Source organism: Lepisosteus oculatus, chromosome 1 (assembly GCF_040954835.1).
Source record: "Lepisosteus oculatus isolate fLepOcu1 chromosome 1, fLepOcu1.hap2, whole genome shotgun sequence".
Lineage (NCBI taxonomy): Eukaryota > Metazoa > Chordata > Actinopteri > Semionotiformes > Lepisosteidae > Lepisosteus > Lepisosteus oculatus.
The window spans coordinates 5,792,347-5,813,533 of NC_090696.1; positions in this window are offsets into that span (position 1 = coordinate 5,792,347).

Below are 21,187 nucleotides of genomic sequence, written 5' to 3' on the forward strand. Positions count from 1 at the left end.
TGCTATTATTGCAGCTCCTGCTAGTTTTGAACTCGGCTACTGGAGAACTGCTGAGATCGCTTCTGTGAGTACAAGCCAGGTCCCCAGTGAGCACAAGCACACTTTACAAAACCCAGGACAGTGCTACATTCAGTACTGCTGCCAAGCCTGCTCGGAAAGGTCAGTGTGTTAAGTAAGCAGAGAGATTGGGTTACTTCTGCTTCCCCAGCAGAGGGAGGCTTCTCCACTCAGTCTGATAGAACTGGGTTCACAGCTGCCAGGGACCCCTCTCAGGAAGGGCTGGTGAGAAACGTGAGAAAGGAAAACTTCCAGCCTTTTGTGCTTCTTCAGGTTCTCTTTGCCTTTTCTACAAAAATGAAGATTGCCTTATTCACACCTTCTCCAGTATTGTGGATACTGTACTGTACATTGGTGGTGGTGGAGGGGAGTTCCCATTAAATGTGAAGCACTTTGAGTGGAGTGTCCAGAAAAGTGCTATATACTGTAATAAGTGTAAGGAATTATTATTATTATTATTATTGTAGTGAAATCACTGCCCTTTGTCTTGGGGGACTTTGACTCTTTCTCTTTTTAAAATCCACACTTGGCCTGTTTTTGTTTCCTGATCTGTGTGGAGCACTTTGAGGCCAGTTCCTGACTCTGGGTGCTGAATAAGTTGCTTCTGTACTGCATTCTGTAGTTTCAAGCCTCTGTCATTTGTTTCGGTCCCCATTCTTAAAGATCCTCTGTCCTTCTGTTTGAGCCGCATTAAACTATGTTATTGAGTCCAAATGTTCGTCTGAAAACTCGGAAATTGCCAACATGGGCAAAACCTACAGTTTTTTGGCAGAGCTGGAAAAAATACCATTTATTTTAATTAGATACCTTTATGAGAAAACACTTCCTAATAAGGAAATTAACACGCCTATTTTAGACAAAATATGGTGCACAACTTTTTAAAAACTTAATATGTTTTTAAAAGACCTTTGAAAAATTCATTAAATCACTCAATCTAAAGATTTATAACGGTAAGATAAGTTACAATAATTGGCAGCAAAAACGAAAGAGAAAAATCTGAAATATGCTGATTGGATGAATATTCAGATCTGTGGACTTAATATTTGGTGGAAGCACCTCTGGCAGCAGCTGCAGCATTTCTGAGCAACTTTGCCCACTGGGTTGGTGCAGTGTTTACCGATTCTTCTCAGCAGATTTATTCAGCCTCTCTCTCATTGCTTGGGGATAGCTTATGGGCTGCAGTTTTTCACAGATTCTCAATAGGATTGCAGTCGGGAGTTCAAGTCGGGGCCACTCAAGTAAAAGTTTTTTTAATTTAAACCACTCCAGTGTACCTTTGATCTTGTGCTTTGCATCATTGCTCTCCTGAAAGGTAAATTTTTGTCCCAGTTTTGGGTCTGAAGCAGGTTTGTCTCTAAGCTTAGCCACTACTTTGCTTCATTTGTGTTCACACCGGTTTTGACAAGCTTCTCAGTCCATGCTGAGATGTTTAACCTGAGTTCATTTTTCATTTTGGTTAACTTTTTTTCTAAAAAAAGGACAAATGTGAGGAAGTATACCAGAAGTCCAGCAGCTTAACAGACCACTGGTAGCATGAATGAATGGGCTTAAGAGTACTGTGCAACACTAATTTCCTTCCCCCTCTCTGCCTCCACAGTTCATGTGCTTTCAAGTGGCAATCGTCTCAAAAACAACTTCAGAGGAAAACTGAAAGACAAAAAAAATAACACCAAACCCAAAACAACTACTTCTAGAAACAGAAATAACAATATTAATATTGTATTGCTATTGCATATTCCTGTGAGATTTGCATTACAATGTTTTGTGTGAAGGCATGTTTACCTTGTGTTGCCATTCTGGTATCTTTCTTCATGTAACTGCAATGTACAAAAAGTCTCATGTTATTGGTCCAATGAAAGATTGAAATGCAGTCCCGTTCGATTAAAATTTACACTAAATATTTCCTTATGTTTAAAGAAGATGCTGTACTGTAACATAAAGCAGATGTTCAGTTACAATTTAATTTGTCTCTGGACCTCAGATTTAAAAAGGCAATAATACACCTTCAGAAATTCCTGCCTGTGATGTACAAACTGCAGACAGAGGGCAGGTTCCCCTTCACGGAGGAGAGACCCCCTATTCAGGTGACACACTCACTTGAGTTTTGTCTTTTTCTGTCTTTATTTAGATTTCTGCCTGTCCTGTCCATTGGGGCAGTATTTTCTAAGATTCCCGCCTTTTTGATTTCCTCCAACAGCAGGATCCAAAAGAAGGTGCAGATGCAGTAGTTGGTGAGGACACCAATCTTTCAGCTCCTCGGTTGGGATTAGTCCAAGCACTGCCTCACATGCTATATTCTCAGAGCACATCAAACGGAGGTCTGTTTCTGAAACATGAGTGTTTGGTTCTTTATTCTGGGGGGGAGTGTCATCAGTACGAGACCAGACACTGGAAGAGAGAGTGTTAGTAAGTGGCAGATCTAAGAGACCCTTGTGCTCCAGTTGGTGGTGTTATCATCTGTTGAAGACAGGTAGTACTTATAGTAGGTCAACAGCAAGCATGTGCTTTACAAGTTGTGCTCTAAGTAAACAAAAGATTTTTCAACAGGAAAAGTCTGAAACGGAGTCAACACCTTCCATAACACTCCATTATTGGGATAGTCTTTCACTGAGAAGGGACCTGTCAGTAATAGAACCTGATTTTTTAAGAACTGCAAAAGAAGAGATGAAGATCTCTCACTTGGCATATCTCACTTTTTCACTGAAAAAAGTCTGACAAGATGCAGGGAAATTGGTATAAAACCAAGACGATCAATGTTGAGTTGCTTTTCCTTAAAACAAATGTGCTTTAGTAAGGGCATGCTGTAGCACACTGTTGTCATGTCTTTAAAAATACATATACAGTGCCTTGCGAAAGTATTCGGCCCCCTTGAACTTTTCAACCTTTTGCCACATTTCAGGCTTCAAACATAAAGATATAAATTTTTTATTTTATGTGAAGAATCACCAACAAGTGGGACACAATTGTGAAGTGGAACGAAATCTATTGGATTTTTGAAACTTTTTTAACTAATAAAAAAATGAAAAGTGGGGCGTGCAAAATTATTCGGCCCCTTTACTTTCAGTGCAGCAAACTCACTCCAGAAGTTCAGCGAGGATCTCTGAATGATCCAATGTTGTCCTAAATGACTGATGGTGATAAATAGAATCCACCTGTGTGTAATCAAGTCTCTGTATAAATGCACCTGCTCTGTGATAGTCTCAAGGTTCTGTTGAAAGCGCAGAGAGCATCATGAAGACCAAGGAACACACCAGGCAGGTCCGTAATACTGTTGTGGAGAAGTTTAAAGCCGGATTTGGATACAAAAAGATTTCCCAAGCTTCAAACATCCCAAGGAGCACTGTGCAAGCGATCATCTTGAAATGGAAGGAGTATCAGACCACTGCAAATCTACCAAGACCTGGCCGTCCCTCTAAACTTTCAGCTCAGACAAGGAGAAGACTGATCAGAGATGCAGCCAAGAGGCCCATGATCACTCTGGATGAACTGCAGAGAACTACAGCTGAGGTGGGAGAGTCTGTCCATAGGACAACAATCAGTCTTACACTGCACAAATCTGGCCTTTATGGAAGAGTGGCAAGAAGAAAGCCATTTCTCAAAGATATCCATAAAAAGTCTCGTCTAAAGTTTGCCACAAGCCACCTGGGAGACACCCCAAACATGTGGAAGAAGGTGCTCTGGTCAGATGAAACCAAAATCGAACTTTTTGGCCACAATGCAAAACGATATGTTTGGCGTAAAAGCAACACAGCTCATCACCCTCAACACACCATCCCCACTGTCAAACATGGTGGTGGCAGCATCATGGTTTGGGCCTGCTTTTCTTCAGCAGGGACAGGGAAGATGGTTAAAATTGAGGGGAAGATGGATGCAGCCAAATACAGGACCATTCTGGATGAAAACCTGTTGGAGTCTGCAAAAGACCTGAAACCGGGACGGAGATTTATCTTCCAACAAGACAATGATCCCAAACATACAGAAAAATCTACAAAGGAATGGTTCACAAATAAACGTATCCAGGTGTTTGAATGGCCAAGTCAAAGTCCAGACCTGAATCCAATCGAGAATCTGTGGAAAGAGCTGAAAACTGCTGTTCACAAACGCTCTCCATCCAACCTCACTGAGCTCGAGCTGTTTTGCAAGGAAGAATGGGCAAGAATTTCAGTCTCTCGATGTGCAAAACTGATAGAGACATACCCCAAGCGACTTGCAGCTGTAATCGCAGCAAAAGGTGGCTCTACAAAGTATTAACGCAAGGGGGCCGAATAATTTTGCACGCCCCACTTTTCATTTTTTTATTAGTTAAAAAAGTTTCAAAAATCCAATAGATTTCGTTCCACTTCACAATTGTGTCCCACTTGTTGGTGATTCTTCACATAAAATAAAAAAATTATATCTTTATGTTTGAAGCCTGAAATGTGGCAAAAGGTTGAAAAGTTCAAGGGGGCCGAATACTTTCGCAAGGCACTGTAGAAAGTCATCTCCAATTATCAGTGAAACAATTTAAAGCTGAAACCATGTTTTAAGTTTTTGTTTTGTATGTATCTGTCCCCACTGGTGCTTGACTGCATCTCCTGTGTTTTAAATACTGTCCCCACAGCCATAATTATTCACTTCAGTGTAGAATCTATAGACTATTCAACCCCGAAAATAGCTCATTATGTCGCTGCTTCTCAGAACACTGTCACAGGTAACTTATAAATCATTGTGACACAGCTCATTACTAAATGCAGTGGCCTGGGTTATATTAAAACCCACAAGAAAAAAAGACAAGATGCTAATTACAAGGTGCATTCGTTAGTGATGTTGATTAATTCATTTAGTTATTGTTTTTGATGCTCTTAGATGATCGATGATATTGCCAGTGATATATTTTTTTCACTTCTAGAGTCTTACATTCAAACTGCATCATAAATGCAGTGCAACACTCGAGGAATTAAATGCTTAAGCTTTACTCTAATGGCAGCGTTTCTTTCTTCCTACACAATATGGGCATTTGGACAAGTAAATGAGATGATGTAACATTTTAACAACAGGATTTGTAATATATTTATATACTGGGAAGTATTTAGAAATCATTAAGAAATGCGTACTGGCAGCAGTTGCAGAGGTTGTGTTTTTAGTGCTCCTTAGCTAAAAAAAATGGATAAACAAAAGCTTAACAGTGGCAGAGATTTATTTCAAAAACATCAACATGCAGGAGAGTAAATGAGTCACTTTCTGAGTCTGTCCCCCATGATCATGTTTGCTGAATGTTCATAAAGGTTTGTGAAATATAAGTGCGCTCCATGCCTAGAAAGCATTTATAGGTGATTTCTCCTTAACAGAGAAAAAAAAAACTCTTTTATCCCACCACCCACACAGACAAAACGATTTTGCTACATTTGAAGAAAAGATTTGGGGACGTTTCAAGCATTCGTATGAATCCACTATGAAGCATTTGTGTTAAAATCTAAAATGTGCACTTTGCATATTTTTCATTCAATTGTAAAGCATACTGTAGCATGTGCCATTTTAAAAGCTTCTATTTCAAAGCCAAATGCAGACATTAGCTGTCCAACATACAAAACGGGCCTAACGTGGGCGTGCAGTATTCAGAATGCCAAGTCTGGAAGAGAGTACTTCTACTGTAATGGGTTATACAACATGTGGAATGGCAAGATAAATATTTACACACTGCCGAAGATTTTTTAAGCGCGGCTCAAACTGAATATTTATTGACCTTCGTCGCTGTGGTAAATTATGTCCGCTTCTTTTTACAACGAACTGTTTCAAATACATACAGTATGGCCACTCGAAAAGATCTCTGACGCTTATTCCTCGGGAGAGGGGAAAAAAAGTACAGAAAAGCTATGATTCAGCTGTCTGTCGGGGGAATGACCGAGTCCTTATTACAAGAAATAACCAGCAGAAAGCGGAGCTATACTGCAGATGTGAAAAACTGAAAGATCTGTCGCACTTTCAGTGCGGGTTAATAGAGATGCGCTTATTCACCCTTTCTTCTCCATGAGTGAGAATTCACGTCAAAAGCAAATATTTATTACCGGCGCGCCAAGATGTGAAGAAAAGCACATCTTGTATAAATGGAGTCTTATTTCATACGACTTCAAACCCGTTCCCTCTGTGATTCTCTCTCCTCCTGCAGTGTAGATGATTGGCACAAAATAACCGATATCGTGAGGATCCGCGTCTCACCACTTCTATATTCTTTTGTCTTAAGGAGGCAAGTGGCTTACCAGCCCATAGAGAACAGTTACGTCCACTTCGAGCGCTTCTGGCGGAAAAGACAAGAGCACAAGAAAGGAAAGATGAAAAGGCTGGGATTCTGCGAGAGGGATCGTTGAAGTTCACTCGAGCATCGCTTATGAATTCATCAAGTAAATCCCCACAGAAATGCAACTGTTGTCAGCGGGCCCACGGCTCCTATTGTTGATCGCAAAAAAGATCCATTTTTAACACTTTATAAGACTGAAGCTTAAGACCACGGCAAGAAGCGCGGGCCGGTGCAGCATCGCGGAGGCCATTTCACACATGACTGTTACCATCGCAATTGTTAAAGTATTCTCCGAGTTAAAAAGAAAAAAAAAACACATTGAGTTTGATCTGTTTTATTTAAGCTTTCACTTAACTCAACCATGCCAAGCCGAGTGAAAGTACTACTGAGGCCACTTTGCATTAGAAAACCAGGATTAATCCAAATGTTTAAAAGAGATGGGAAAGATAAATTTTACAGGACATTAAATAGGCTCCCTACACTTAATAGGAAGTGGTAGATGTGCTTTAAAAAAAACTGAACAATTGCTTGTGATTGCAACACATTCCTAGAAAGAGATGTCATTTCTACAGAACCGAAATCAACAGTACATAGATACTTGTTAAAATGTTTAAGACAATTTCACTAGAACATAAGATGTGAGGAGGTCTTGTGGCCCATCTAGCCTGTTTGGTAGTTAATAACCAATCGATCCAAGGGTCTCATCTAATTGTTTCTTGACAGAAAACAGGCTATTGGCTTCAACAACATGGCAGGGTATGTTGTTCCACCCTCCCACCTCCCTTTGTATTAAGAAGTGCCTCTTGTGCTCAGGTTTACATCCAATTCCCCATAGTTTCCACATCGTGCTCTGTGGTTTGTGTTTCACTGTCCATTCTGGAAGAACAATATCGTGGCTTGTTGTGAACAAGTACTGTATGGGTGTTTTGTGTGTCCTGCCATAGACTGGTGCCCAGAACAGTGTGAAACCCTACTTCGTACCCTGCTTGGACTTGGAATCCTCACAGCCCCAGTCCCAAATCCTGAATAAACCCGGATACAGTCCTCAAGGGCCACTGTCCAGGAGGTTTTCTAGGTCTCTTTCTTCCTTCAGATCTCCACCTTCACAAGAACAAGGAAAGATTCCAGCTTGTCCAGGTAATCAATTAACTGGCGCAATTAGATAAATAAGGGCTCAGGAGAACAGGAGACGAGAAACCTTCTGGCCCTCCGGGACAGGAGTTGTGCCCTCCTGCTAGAAGGATGATGCAGTTGCTGACAATTTATGGAAGATGATGATCAGAGGAGTAATGATTGAAGTCTGCAAAGGAATCAGCAGATACCTGCCTTCTGTGCTGAAATTAAAAGAATAATTTCAGCACAGAAGGCAGAGTCTCTTCTCACAATCCTGTAGGGGGTTTTATTATTATTATTATTATTATTATATATTGTAATGCATACGACATAACAGGTTGTGCGAGCCGGCTTGCCAGCATGGTGACGACACCGCCCTTCCCTGTGGATAGCAGAGACCTCAGCCGCCGGGCTGATGGGAGATTTCCCTTTAGCTCAGCTGGCTGGGTCCCTGTTGAGTGATGCCTGAGGCCTGGGTTCGAGTCCCCAGCGGTGAAGGACTGACCTGAGGCGGCAGTGGCGAGGGTGCATACCCATGTGAACCTGAGAGTGCTACATTATTATGGAATTTGTAACTAAAAAATATTTTATTAAAATAATGGTCACTTATGTAACCATTGCTTTAAATCAGGCAATTATGAATAACTTACCTGTAAGCAACGAGATCCAGTTAAACTTTTTATAAGCACTAAAGGTTTTGCAAGCTACCTGTAGATATTACTTTTTTTCCTTACATATACAGTAGTATAGTATCTGATAATTGGATGTCAATAAAGGATTTCAATTTTCCACTCTGAAAAAAACATTATTAATTTACAGAGTTTATGGTTGGTTGTTCACCATGAGTATTTTTCTAAGACAGCAAATGTCCAAAGTTTTCCAACTATGATTCATTCTTCAATTTCACATACAGTTTAGGAGGTCTTCCCTGTAAGTTTAGTATAAGATACAAAAGACAGTAACTTTTAAACAGAATTACTAGGAGTTTACTAGCCACCAATAAAAAATGTTCAGACTTTGAAAGGTTGAATGTCATCAATATATCTTTTGTAGCTCCAATTGTAAAGACTACAGTATATTTGTATTATAAAGAATTCTTCAGCAAACTAGTGACTAGTCAGGACTCTTGTGCTTCTTATTTGGAAGCTAAACACAATTTATCGTGTGTTTGAATTTTACTAGCTGCTACATTTGAAGCTGGTATTCAAAAGACAAACATGAGTCAAAGCATTACTGTAGGAGAAGTCGCAAGAACAATTTTATTGGCATACAGTAAAGGAAAAGTACCAAAACCCCTGAGCAAGACTAATGGTTATCTAACTTTTAAGCATTTAAGAACCCAAGAAAAAGAGCAAATCCTTCAAGAACATGGATGTGAAAAGAAAAGGGTTTTTAAAACATCCATCTCCACAGAAAAACTGAACACTAGAGAAGATTATATTTATCGAAGTAAAAACCCAGTAGCAGCAAGAACGTTATTTTGTAAGATCCATGCTTCACACTTCGATTTCCAGGAAAAAGACCTTGATGTGAAGAGACAGTTGGCAAAAAGGGCCGTCCTTATGTTTGTATCCCCCCAAAACCACTCAATCAGACTGGTGATTTTTCTTTAATAAATTCTTATTTCAGTCTCCATGGAGCTCACAATACATGTACTGTCTTTTCTCCTGAGTCCTGAAGTGCTCAGGGAATGTGTAATGGAGAGAAATTTGTAATGGAGATTGTGTGTATACGCACAACTTAGAGAGTACTTCAGGAACACTGCAGTGACACTCATCTGGAAACCGCATGACAACAGAAAAGGGAATTCATTAAAGTAAAATCTAGAGCTTGCCTGAGTGCACTGGTGAGGACTCAAAACAGGGATATTCCTTTTCAACACATCTCTCTCTCATGGCATCAGGGAAAGAAAGGACGTGAGCAGATTGTTTCAAAAAGACAATTTACATGATTTTTTCTTTTTTTGTGTTATACTTACATTTGATGTTCAAAAACTCAACAAGAAATTGAGTGACGTATGTGCCATTGAAATTAAAATACATGGAGATATGTGCTGCTATTTCTGTGATTGGTTTTACAGTTAGTTTTTAAAATGTTTTATTTTCACTTATGCTTCAATTTTATCTATGTCTTGCCTGTTCATACCAGCGTCATTTAGTGTTAGTAGTGAATAGTTACAGTAAATAATGAAATAAAATAATCTAGTAAATAATGAAATATGTTTAACTCCAGAACAGGAACTGCCAAGATCCTTGTTGCTGATCTTTATATACAGACAAATTCTTTATTAATGCTTGTGAAACCTTTGCTTCAGAATGGAAGCTGCAAATTCATATTCTTTGTGAGTAAATACCAAACTGCTATAAGACTTATTTTGAAATATATGTATTTTATGCCAAGCCATGACTGAAGTATCAGAGAAGGGTTTCTAAATTTTTTCTTCTTGAGGAACATTTTCCACATCAGTCCTCCGCTCTGGACAGTTGCTTTATCAGTATCTAGAAATGACAAGCAGACTGTGACACCTTAATTGGACAAACATAATCCTCACTATAGAATGGAAGATGAAAATATAATATTGCATAAAGACAATTATTGAAATTGTATGACACCTCGATACAAAGCAATTTACATTCTCACTCATTTATAGTATACAGCTGATTGTCTTACAGATCTTGGGTGAAATACCTCGTACAGCAGCAGTGTTTCATTTGAAATCTGAACTTACACCTTCCAGTTCCGACTCCAGACCCCTGACCCCCGAGAACAGGTGAGAGACTCAGACTTATCTCTCCTGAAGTGATAAGAATCACTGTCTTTATCTAATTGGATCTTAACATTCAATTAGCATAAATACAAAACACAATAAATAACTACTTTACAAAGCCTTATTCATTATAACCTATTTATCAAGAGAGCATTGTTTAAAAATAGGTACATAACATTAATGTTTTGAATTAAAATGAGGTGTTATACATTCTTCTGCAAACATTTTATCGGCAAAAGCCGAAAAACCTATTCTACACAATTCAGTGTACGGTAGAGTATCCCGGAGGTGTAGATGAACTACAGTGCTTTCTGGCCACAAAATACTATTTATTTCCACCAGTAAAATGACTAGTAAAGTGCATAAGCGGCAAATTAAAGTTCCTTATTCCATTTAAGAAATATGTGTAATCTCAAATAGAAACTAACCATTTCTTAAACAAATAGAATCCTTAAAAACAAATCCAATCAGTTAGACTCAGTCCTGACAGAAACCAGGACTGGAGCACGATGGATGTTATATGAGGGGGAGAGGCAGAAGAAAAACTAAGAAAATCTTTTACATTGAATTTGAGGTGGCAGAATGTTAACCATCCTATGCAAAATATGATGTAAATATGATGTAACCAAACATTTTCTGCAGGGTAATTTCCAGTTATCTAAGCCACAAGTTATAGCATCAAACTCCTACACAAAAGAAACTTATCTTCCCTTTTTCCTAACCATGTTTATCCACTTTTCCGAATGAAATAATCGGTCAGTTATTAAACCTCTAAGACTAGGAAAAAATAACCTCAGTCACACTTGATTGGCCAATTAATCAATTTAGCTCATTTTTGTAACAGCCTTGCATACAAGGGGTGGCGTGGAGGTGCTGTCCTGCCTCAGGATGGAAATGGAGCAGGAAGAGCATTGCTGCCTAACAGCCCTGGGGCTCTGGGTTCAATTCCAGAGCTGGGGTGCTGTCAGTGTGGAGTTTGTACAGTATGTTCTCCCCGTGTTCATGTGGGTTTTTCCCCGGGTGGTCCTGTCTGCCACAGTCCAGAGACAAACTGGTGGGTTAGCTAAGTTTCTGGGAAAACTGTAAAAGTGTGCGTGTCTGTGTTTGCATGTGCTCCGTGCTGGACTGGTGTCCCATCCAGAGTGTATCCGGGCTCGCACCTGTTGCTTGCTTGGAGAGGCTCCCTGAATTCAGAGACCCTGAATTAGAAAATGGAAAGATGGATATTACACACAACTTAAAATTGCCAGTTACTTTATGATGACCCTGATTTATTCTTTAACATGGTGATTGATTCATTTAAAGTAAGACAGGAATACCCTTTCTAAGAAATACTTGCCTGGATCTATGCAGGCTATCAAACTCAGAACCTCATAAAGATTTTCCCTGAAAGGCCTTGAACAACTCCCCTTCAGTTCATCATTAGCATGATCTCTTTTCCAGAGCGAATTCTAAATATGGATTCAAACAATTGCCGAGGAGAAGGAGGTGCTGCTACCAAAGGATATTTTTGCTTATCTGATTCTTTTGAAACTGATGATGTGACCTTGTAAAAGACGGATACAGCCCCTCTAATCCTCTCCCTTATTCCTTATCCCTTCAAAGGCATTTTCTGCCCTCCTTAGGAGCATGGAAATGTAGCAGAAATTCCAAAAGAGCAGCTACTTTTACGCACTTTATATGCACCCAATGCTGCCTGCTGGGTTTCTCCGAGCTCGCTTAAGATATCATAATCTCAGGACCTCACTTGAACTCCCTGTGTTTAGGTGTCTGTGCACAGAGCTGCTAATCTGCATTGGCTACTTTTACCCAGCAAACAGCTTCATGATGAAAAGTGGTCATTGTTCCCTGGATCTTAAATCTATCTGGCGCTCTGAATAAACAGGGATGACATTTCTCAACAAAGAGACAATGTATGAGAAAGAGATTCTCAGTGCATGCCTTACTCATTTAAAGGACTTTTCATTAAGCACTGACAAATAGAAACTCCCTCTCCTCCCCCCAGCCCCCAAACCGGAGTCTGCTATCGTATCAGTGTGCCTGGAAGAGCTGGAACTCTACTTATCCAGATTACTATGATGGAAATGTGTTTTCCCCAAACAGGAAGCATTCCTTCTTCTAACGTACTCTAAGGGCTCTTTTTCAGGTTATCATTGATTTCTAATGGAGCAGTTTGAATAAATCATAATAATGAACCTGAGGAAAGATGGCATCATCTCAATTACATTATGTGATTATATAATCAACCAACAAAATTCAATTTGCGACATTATTCAGCCACACTAATAAAGTTCAATATAATACACAACAAAAAAATTGATTTGAAATGTAACTTGCTGCTGTCAAAGTATTAACCTTTCTTACAGGAAAACCAAAAAGTCAATAAAATGTTTTTATGCTCTTATACAAATGTGATGCTGTGGTCATTGTTCTCTGTCTGGTCATAAATTAATGTCTAATACTCCATGGTATTTCGTTTTAAAGGTTTAGTTTAAAATGTTGTCCTTTTCTTATTAGGAGCTCCACAATTTTAATAGAAACGGACAAATCTATGTCAATTTTGCTCCTTTCACCAGAATCAAGTTCCATTTACGCCTTGCTGTACTTCAAATTCCAAACCAAATTCAAAACACTGTTATTTTACAAAAAAGATATGATGGGGGAGGCGGGTGAGTTTGCGGGATTGTGCTTTTAAAGTCTGTATGCTTTGTCACATGGAGTTTACATAAATGTATCCTTTATTTTACACTTTCTTCTGTGTGTCAGAAGCAAATTGAGCTTGAGGCCCTTTCCAAGGCTGCAGCCTGAGGCATTACGATTTCACAGTCCTCGCAAGCCACTGAGAACTCGGCAGGAAGCCTCTTTCTGGGGCCTGGGTCTCCCTAGCAACCGCAAGCCGAGCATACTGTAATTCAATTTAGACCTCGAACTCGGCGCTCTTTCTCTCAAGATTTGTCAAGGCCTATATGGCTTGGGAAGTATTGTTTGTCTCTGGACCTTTGACCAGCAAGGGAAAATAAGCAGCCCCATAAATCTAGCCATCAGTTTTGCACCCCCCCCGCCTCCTACTTGCCCAGTATATCGTGTATTTAACATTCAGCACATGGGCCTTTCCTGAGAAAGACACCATGCATCTGTCATGCAGTCTGTGCCTGTGCTCTGATGAGGAGAAGTAAAAAGCCTCTATTCAGCCTGAAGAATGTCTTTGTTTGCCGAGGTAAGGCTATGGCCCATTGCGGATTGGGAGGCACGGTGTCATGGGAAAGATAAGCAGGGATGACTGAGCAAGTTTGTAAATGTCTCAGTCCAGGTTGGCCCTGTCTTTACCAGGCGAGGGAAGTAAGTCATGATGAACTTGTTGTGTTAAATACCGGAAAAAAAAGGTCTCCGTAAAGGGAATCTGCATATGATACTGCCCGGGTGTCCTGTGAATATAAAAGTGCTGCTTATAATTCTGAACACGGCACACAAGTTAAACTTGGAAAAGGAATTTCTAAACTGTCCAAAGGGACTTCATTTGCAAAGTATAGTACAGGTACAGACCTCAGTGGGCAAAGGCTGAGAAATATTAAAGCTAAAGGGGTATTATTCATGAAATGTATACATTTATATTTAACACCATTCACAAGCTTCCTACACTGCCTGCCCACCCCATCGTGCTCCCAGCAGGGAACCAATGAAGTCCCAGCACACACAGAGCTGTCTAGGCTGATGTTGATCCGAAGTCGTGACGGTCTGAGACAGCATTTTTAAAGCCATTTCAGAATACGGTGGCCTGTTATAAAAAAAAAGAGCACTTCAGACACTCCTCATAGAAAAACCCCAGTTGTGTATTTTACTGCACAATTCACCAGTGCAGTGTCTCACCTGGGATTTGAACCCACAACCTTCCACTTATCAGTCCAGAACCACAACCACAGTACAGCACTTACGGTCTTGCATAAACAGCATATTAAAGCTAAGAGACTTAAATTATTATTCATTTTGCGTTCTGCTAAGATAAACGATCACCAAGAGCATCCTGAATGCATTGTAAGGTGTGCAGTTTTCACACAGACCGTGGGTTTACAGCCTGACCCGTGGGCATTGCAATAGAATATCTGCATGTAACTCCTGTATCTTGGCAAGAGCTCAGCGCAGCAGGTTTTGTATCTTTCAAAATTCTCTCTTTTGAAGTATCTCTGTCCATCTATTTTCTAATCGCTTTATCCAATACTGGTCAAGAGGAAGCCTCAGCCTCTCCTGGCAAGCAAGGCAGAGTAAACCCTGGACGGGGCGCAGGTCCATCAGACACACACACTTACACCAGGGCCACATTTCCTGAAGTAAATTAACCTACCAGTTTGTCTTTGGACTGTGGGAGGAAACTGGAGCACCTGGAGGAAACCCACATGAACACGGAGAGAACATACAGACTCCACACAGACAGCACCCCAGGGCCCCAGCACTGTGAGGCAGCAATGCCAGCTGCTCAACCACCATGCCTTTCTTTTGAGGGATCTCTCTGATTTAATTATATCTAATGTGTGGGTAAATCTTGTGCACAAATCATGGTTGCACATACAGTATATGAATATACTGTCATTGGAATGGTCTAAGAACATCGAGGCCATCTATAGGAACGGACAGAGCCGACTTTACTTCTTGAGGAGGCTCAGGTCCTTCAATGTGTGTAGTAAGATGCTACACATGTTTTATCAGTCGGTGGTAGCGAGTGCCATTTTCTACGCAGTGGTGTGCTAGGGCTCTGGGATAAGAGCAGTAGATTCCAAAAGGCTGAACAAGCTCATCAGGAGAGCGAGCTCTGTCATTGGGTCTGACCTGGACCCCTTGGAGGTAGTGGCTGAGAGGAGAATGATGTCCAAACTAGAGGCCATCATGGACAACTTCTCCCATCCCCTCTATGACAGGCTTGCAGGAATGAAGAGCACGTTCAGCAATAGACTGATTCACCCACGGTGCGACAGGGAGCGCTACAGGAGGTCATTCTTGCCTTCTGCCATAAGACTGTACAACACATCCACCTTGCGTCTTGGCAGAGGCAACAGCGACAGTGACCTGTTTCTGGACTAAACGCATCTACACATCTACTGCTACATCTGTTCTCTTTCTTTTTCCCGTTTACAACCACTTTTGTGCAATATATGCCAGGGACCTGTGCAATACATTTATATTTATATTTATATCTATGGTTACATCTATATTTATATTCATATGTGTGATAAGATTTTCTGTGTACTGTTCTGTTCTAGTTTGCTCTTGTGTGTCCGGACTGTGAGTAACTCTTGTATTGTATTGTATGTATTGTACTATTATTGTATCATTCGTTACACTGTGGCTGTGTTGTCTGTGTTAAGCTGCTGTTGCACTGCAATTTCCCTCACGGGATCAATAAAGTATCTATCTATCTATCTATCTATCTATCTATCTATCTATCTATCTATGAATCACAGGTGGGTTTTCATCTTAGCCCTTTAATTGTAGGGAAAGACATTTGTATCACTTTTTATTTAATGTTCTCCCTAAATGGTTTGCTTTCTGGGCAATGTATGCAAAACTGGTTCTTATTATGATAAACATTACTTTGAGCACGGTCTTAAATCTTACAGATTCTGACTTTTATGTTTACGTGCTTGTCAGATAAAATAGACAGACCTGTTCTTTTTTTGATTTACGGACAGAAAAAAAATGACATTCTTTTTATCACAGATAAATCTGATTTACACGATGCATGAGTGGGTTATGGGTCTATTAATCTTGCAGGCACGGTATTGTAAACATACAGAGGTGCTATTGAGGTGTTATGTTTCTTGTTGCTCAATCCGATGGTGTCTTTGAGAACCATTGAGCATAAAACGCTCTTTTCACACTCAACCTCAAGACAGCCCTATTCAGTACTAAAGTAATTTCCACAGATTGATTTTGACAAATCTTTGTTTACAATTCGTAAACTCTGATCCAAAAACTGTTAAAGCAATGAAAAGAGGATTCATATATTATAGTTGCTTCTCCTTGTCTGTACAGTGCTTGCCAATTTAAGCAAGTCCAGACTCTCTGATATACACACTGATTTTCTCAGTCTACCTTAATCTTTCACAATGTAGATGTTGTATTTTGACAGAATTTTTTTATAAGGCTTCAAGGAATACGATGTGTCACAGACTCTAAAGTTTGCCATTTCAGTGAAAGAAGACACTCCATATTGTGAGGTATTGTAATGTTTTGTGCCATTCATTTTCAGTTACCTTCCTATGACAAGGGCCTTGGATAAAACATGTCAAGTAGGGAGAAACAGCTATCATTTTCCAGATTCCAATTTCTCCTGGTGGACTACCAGGAATTCCCAGGCTAAGCAAGAGATTTCTTCCCTCCTGAGTGGCCTGCATGGGCCCCATGGTTCTTAACAAACCATTTAACCTTTCTAACATTATTTGACCTGTCACAAGGGGTCTTGGGGTACATTGTACCCTAAGGAGTTCCTCGCCAGGAGAGCAAGGTTCCAGACAAAAATAGTAATGGTCTCCACATGAGCCTCTCCAGCGCTCCAATGGCCATGTTACTCATAGGGATACATTTTGGTTTAAGCAAACATCATTCATTTGCACTGGCAAGGTGTCACACAATTTAATTTCTGTTTACTGTAATCAAAACCTATTGGCCGCAGACGAGACGGTTAATTTACAGCAGGGGTTCGAACGGGAACCTGTGTCAGTCCGCGCTGGCTGCCACAAAGCATGTTGAGGTTTATGCCAGCCTGAAAAGTACGAAGGAAAATATTTTTTTTAGGCTGCGGAGCTTCTTCGGGTGTGAGAGAAAGCGTGAGAGACAGAGACCCTGAAAGACCCTTTTCATTCAAAGCTACTTGAGAAAAAACATGTACTGGGTGAACGCAGAGGAAGAAAAGTCCATTTACATCGATTGTCCAATATACCGTAGCTGCTTTGAAAGGTTTTAAAACTGAGTTCACAATATCAGATTTTCCAGATACTGTGTTTTATTTTCCTTTACATATTGTTCTTAAGATATTACAATAAATTAATCTTTTGCTGAGCTACTGATGGTTCTATTATGTTTTATAAGATATCAGATACTTATTTCCTCCCAAATAATTGATCTAATTTGTTTGAAATGAAAGATTTAATATTTAGAAACATTAGAAATACGCTGAGATGTGGAGTAGGCAAAAACCGGTTGAGGGTTGTGGAGGGTTCCTGCCATGCAGCAACACAGGGAAACTGCGAGAAAAGGAAGACTAAGAACAGAAGAACACACTTTTCACACTGAAGGAGAAGAACAAGAAAGAAGAAACATGCTTGACCTTTAAAGCAGAAGGTCAAGTGCTTTGTGAAGTGAAAGGCCAAGCAGGGGGTCCCGGGCTGTGGGTTTAGCCAGTCAGAGTGCACTTTCCCCTCGCTCCTCATTTCAGATATGTCTTCATTTACGATCACATCTTTATTTAAGCCATCAGGGCTGAGTAAGCATTTTAAAGTGCAAAGCAGTTTCTCGGATTACTCCATAACCTGCTTTAAAATCAAAGAATGCCTGCCACTCGACCCCAAAATATTTGAAGTAGATAAAATAATTAGATAATTAGATAATAAATAATTAAGCAGCGGCCAAATAAATAGATGTCTAAAAGCATGCGAAAATATCAGCCGGAATTTTTCACTGGAAAGAAGGATGAGTGAATTTTGAAAGACGCAGTTAAAGTCAGATCCAGTGTGTACACAGAAGACATTCATGGTATAAAGCTTCTCTTTGTTGAAAGTCTTGACCCCTGGCACAACCTGAGTATCGCTGTAAAAAATGGGCTAGTTCACAATCTATAGATGAATGTCGAGGCGCAGTCTTGACATAATGGTTAGAATTGGGCATGGAAACAATAAAGGTATTGGAATCTTTCCAGCTGAGACAGATTCCCTGAGCTCTTGCACACAAACTGCGGAATGTGCTACAATAGGTTCTGGTCTGTTAGTGGGAAACTCTGGGAAGGGTTACTCTCCTGCCTCTCGTGATCTGTTCTGTGCTTCAGTACAGAATTCTCAGCTCATTTATTCATCTGCAGAAACATGTACTGGTAACATTTCACTCTTTTTTCCGAATTCTAGATGGTGTTCAGATGTTGCTCAGCTTGTGGAACCGCCTGTAGTACCACAGTTCAGGCAGTCAACAGTGCACCTAGTCGTAATGTCTTTAGGATCCTCGAAAGAAACTAGATACATAAGGAACATTTCCACCATTGTCACTGTTAAAGGTCAACTCATATTTCCACTGGCTTATCTAATTTACAGATTGATTTATCCTGTTTTCTCACTGGCTCACACAAAATTATAATCTGGGTTATAAAGTCTATTTTAAGAATGAATTATGGTGTTGTACTGATTGTACCTTGTTAAGCAAAAGAACAGAATTATTGTATTTCTTCATCGGGTTCTGCTTAGTATAACATGACCAATAATAATAATGTAAAAAGGGTGGTCACTATTTAGAGCACTATCTCATTTCTATAAATTTGTAAAATATTAAAGTCAACACTGGAACATGACTAAAATAGCTACAACAATGACATCCACAAAAAGCTTATTACGTATTGCCGTGGGAAAAGATAATTTGAAAAAAGGAAAGGTTGTAAGGGATCATTAAACACAATCCCAATCGCAATTTTCACAATCCTTATCAAAAGCCCCTGCAAATATTAACCGTCACCTGGCAAAACTAGGACAGTTTGTCTTCATATTGGCTCACCAACAGTAAAATACACAAATTACCTGTAGCTCTCTATTGACTAAAAGTGATAAAAGAAACAAAAATAAGAAAAGAAAAAACTGTGGAAACAGAGAAACAAGAATGTTCTGATCAGTACAATCCAATGACTGTCATAAATATCGCAGGCGGGCAAAGGGAGCTGCTGGCCATATTAATATATAAAATGTAATGTGTGACAGACTCATTCTAGGGGGCTGAATGGCTCCATGCTAATAAGAGTTTAACTGACCCTGAAGCTTTAGAGCAGGAGTCACTGGCCGGGGTCAGGCCATTGAGGGAGTCTTGTGAAAGGCAGTCTGTGAAAAATCACTTGGGCTGCAGCTATTGTAAACCAAACACTTGAAATGAGCCTTGAGCTTCAGAGCCCTGATGGCTTTTTAGTCTATAATGTCTTATTTAGTGTTGACCTGGATAGTGTAAGTCAATGCGGAGTGGGTGGCAAATGGATGAGAATGATAAGGATCACCCTCACTTTTACTATTGCTACCAATAGTAATATCATCACCATCACCGATGACTTAATGGTCTTAATTAGTAAACGTGCGAGCAACACGCATCAATTTTGGAGAGAACTACTTCCTCCTCAGATCATCTAAAAACCAGAGTAATATTGATCGCCTTATGTGCACAGCAAAAACGCACAAAAATATAACAGACAATTACAGATACAGTGTCAGCTCCTTCTTGTAGGAGAGAGAGATAAGGACAGAGACAGTGGCTGGCAGGTATTGATGGAAAGCCTTTGCAGTTTGGCTCAGAACAGATCTACAGCACGTTTTGTCTAACCTGAGTTCTTGTTTCGATTTCTGGGAAACGGACAAGCACACAGTGATAATGTATTCCTAGAAACGTCCTGAAGGAACTGGGACACGTTTGAGTGCACTCCCCACACACACACACACAAGTGCCGTCTGGCCCTTGCAAACTGCACGACTGTGCGTTTTCTAATTCGAGGTGTCAGAGGCCAGCGAGAGCTGAAGGACAGCTGATACTCAGTTCGCCAGCCTGGACAGACAGCCTCAGCACACCTGGCTGTCTTGGCTTGACTCTGTCCAGCCTGTGCTGCTGATAGATCTAAGAGGTTGTGTTTTCTGGAAGGAAAATAAACTATTTTTGTTGCACAAAAGGCTCTTTGATGCCTCAACCCCAAGAGTGAACATAGTAACTACTGACCAAGAATGCAAATGGAAAAGAAAAATGTAGCCGACTTTTCACACTTCATTCCCTGGTGGCGTATAAACATACAGTAACAGAAGACCACCTCTGTTGCCTGGTCAAATGTCTCCTATAACAGTTTGAGGTCACCTTCATAGATTAATAACACCTATTAGCAAATGTGCTCGTAGGTGGCAATGACGAATGCAACAGTGGAGATCTTGCAACTGTTCTCCACTTCCTGTGGTTCTCCAGAGCAGCTCACAGGATTAAACAGAGAGTGGTGTTCGTGCTGGAATATGGACACTGCACTAAGAATGATGGCGTCATGGGACAAAACACTCTCAAAAGGTTAGGAAAGCATTGGGCAGATTTTCCTTTTTGCTTGTTTGTTTTTGGGAATCCACTGCGCGTTTAAAAACACTACAACACCCCCAAAATAAGCAAAGTTCTATGGTGACACATAACCACCAGGTGGTGTCGCATGACAATTAGAACAAAATGCTGGGAACAAAAAGACAAAACACAAATACAGGGCAAGTGATCTTTACCAAAACAGCATCCCATGCTCTTAACAGTTTTCCTAAGCATGATCCCTCTCTCCTGACTTGGAATAGTCAGTTCTACTTGGTCCACCTCTGGGTGTAGTTTGAATTACAGTACACATCATTCATTCTGTGTCATTAACAGTGCATGCTGAATATGGTGGAAAACAGAAAATGGCAATTTTAAAATATTGTAGCTCTTATAAAGAAGAATGGAGCTCATTCTTCACTCTGCAGCAAATTATTCCTGCTGCTCACAGAGTATTCTTTCATATTTCTGTTGAGCAGCTCAAAGAAAATCAGGTTGAAGTTCATTCCCCTTGTTATTAACAACTGCAAAGTCAGGCGTTTGGAAGCTAAAACAGCTGTTTTCACCTGCAATTGAAATACAGAGTAGGAATAGTGCACAGTAAAGAGCACAAGGCTAAATGTAATCACCATGAAATACTGTTTTAATGGGATGCTAAGCAAATGGGTGAAAATGTGTATTGGCTTCATTTCAATTTAGTG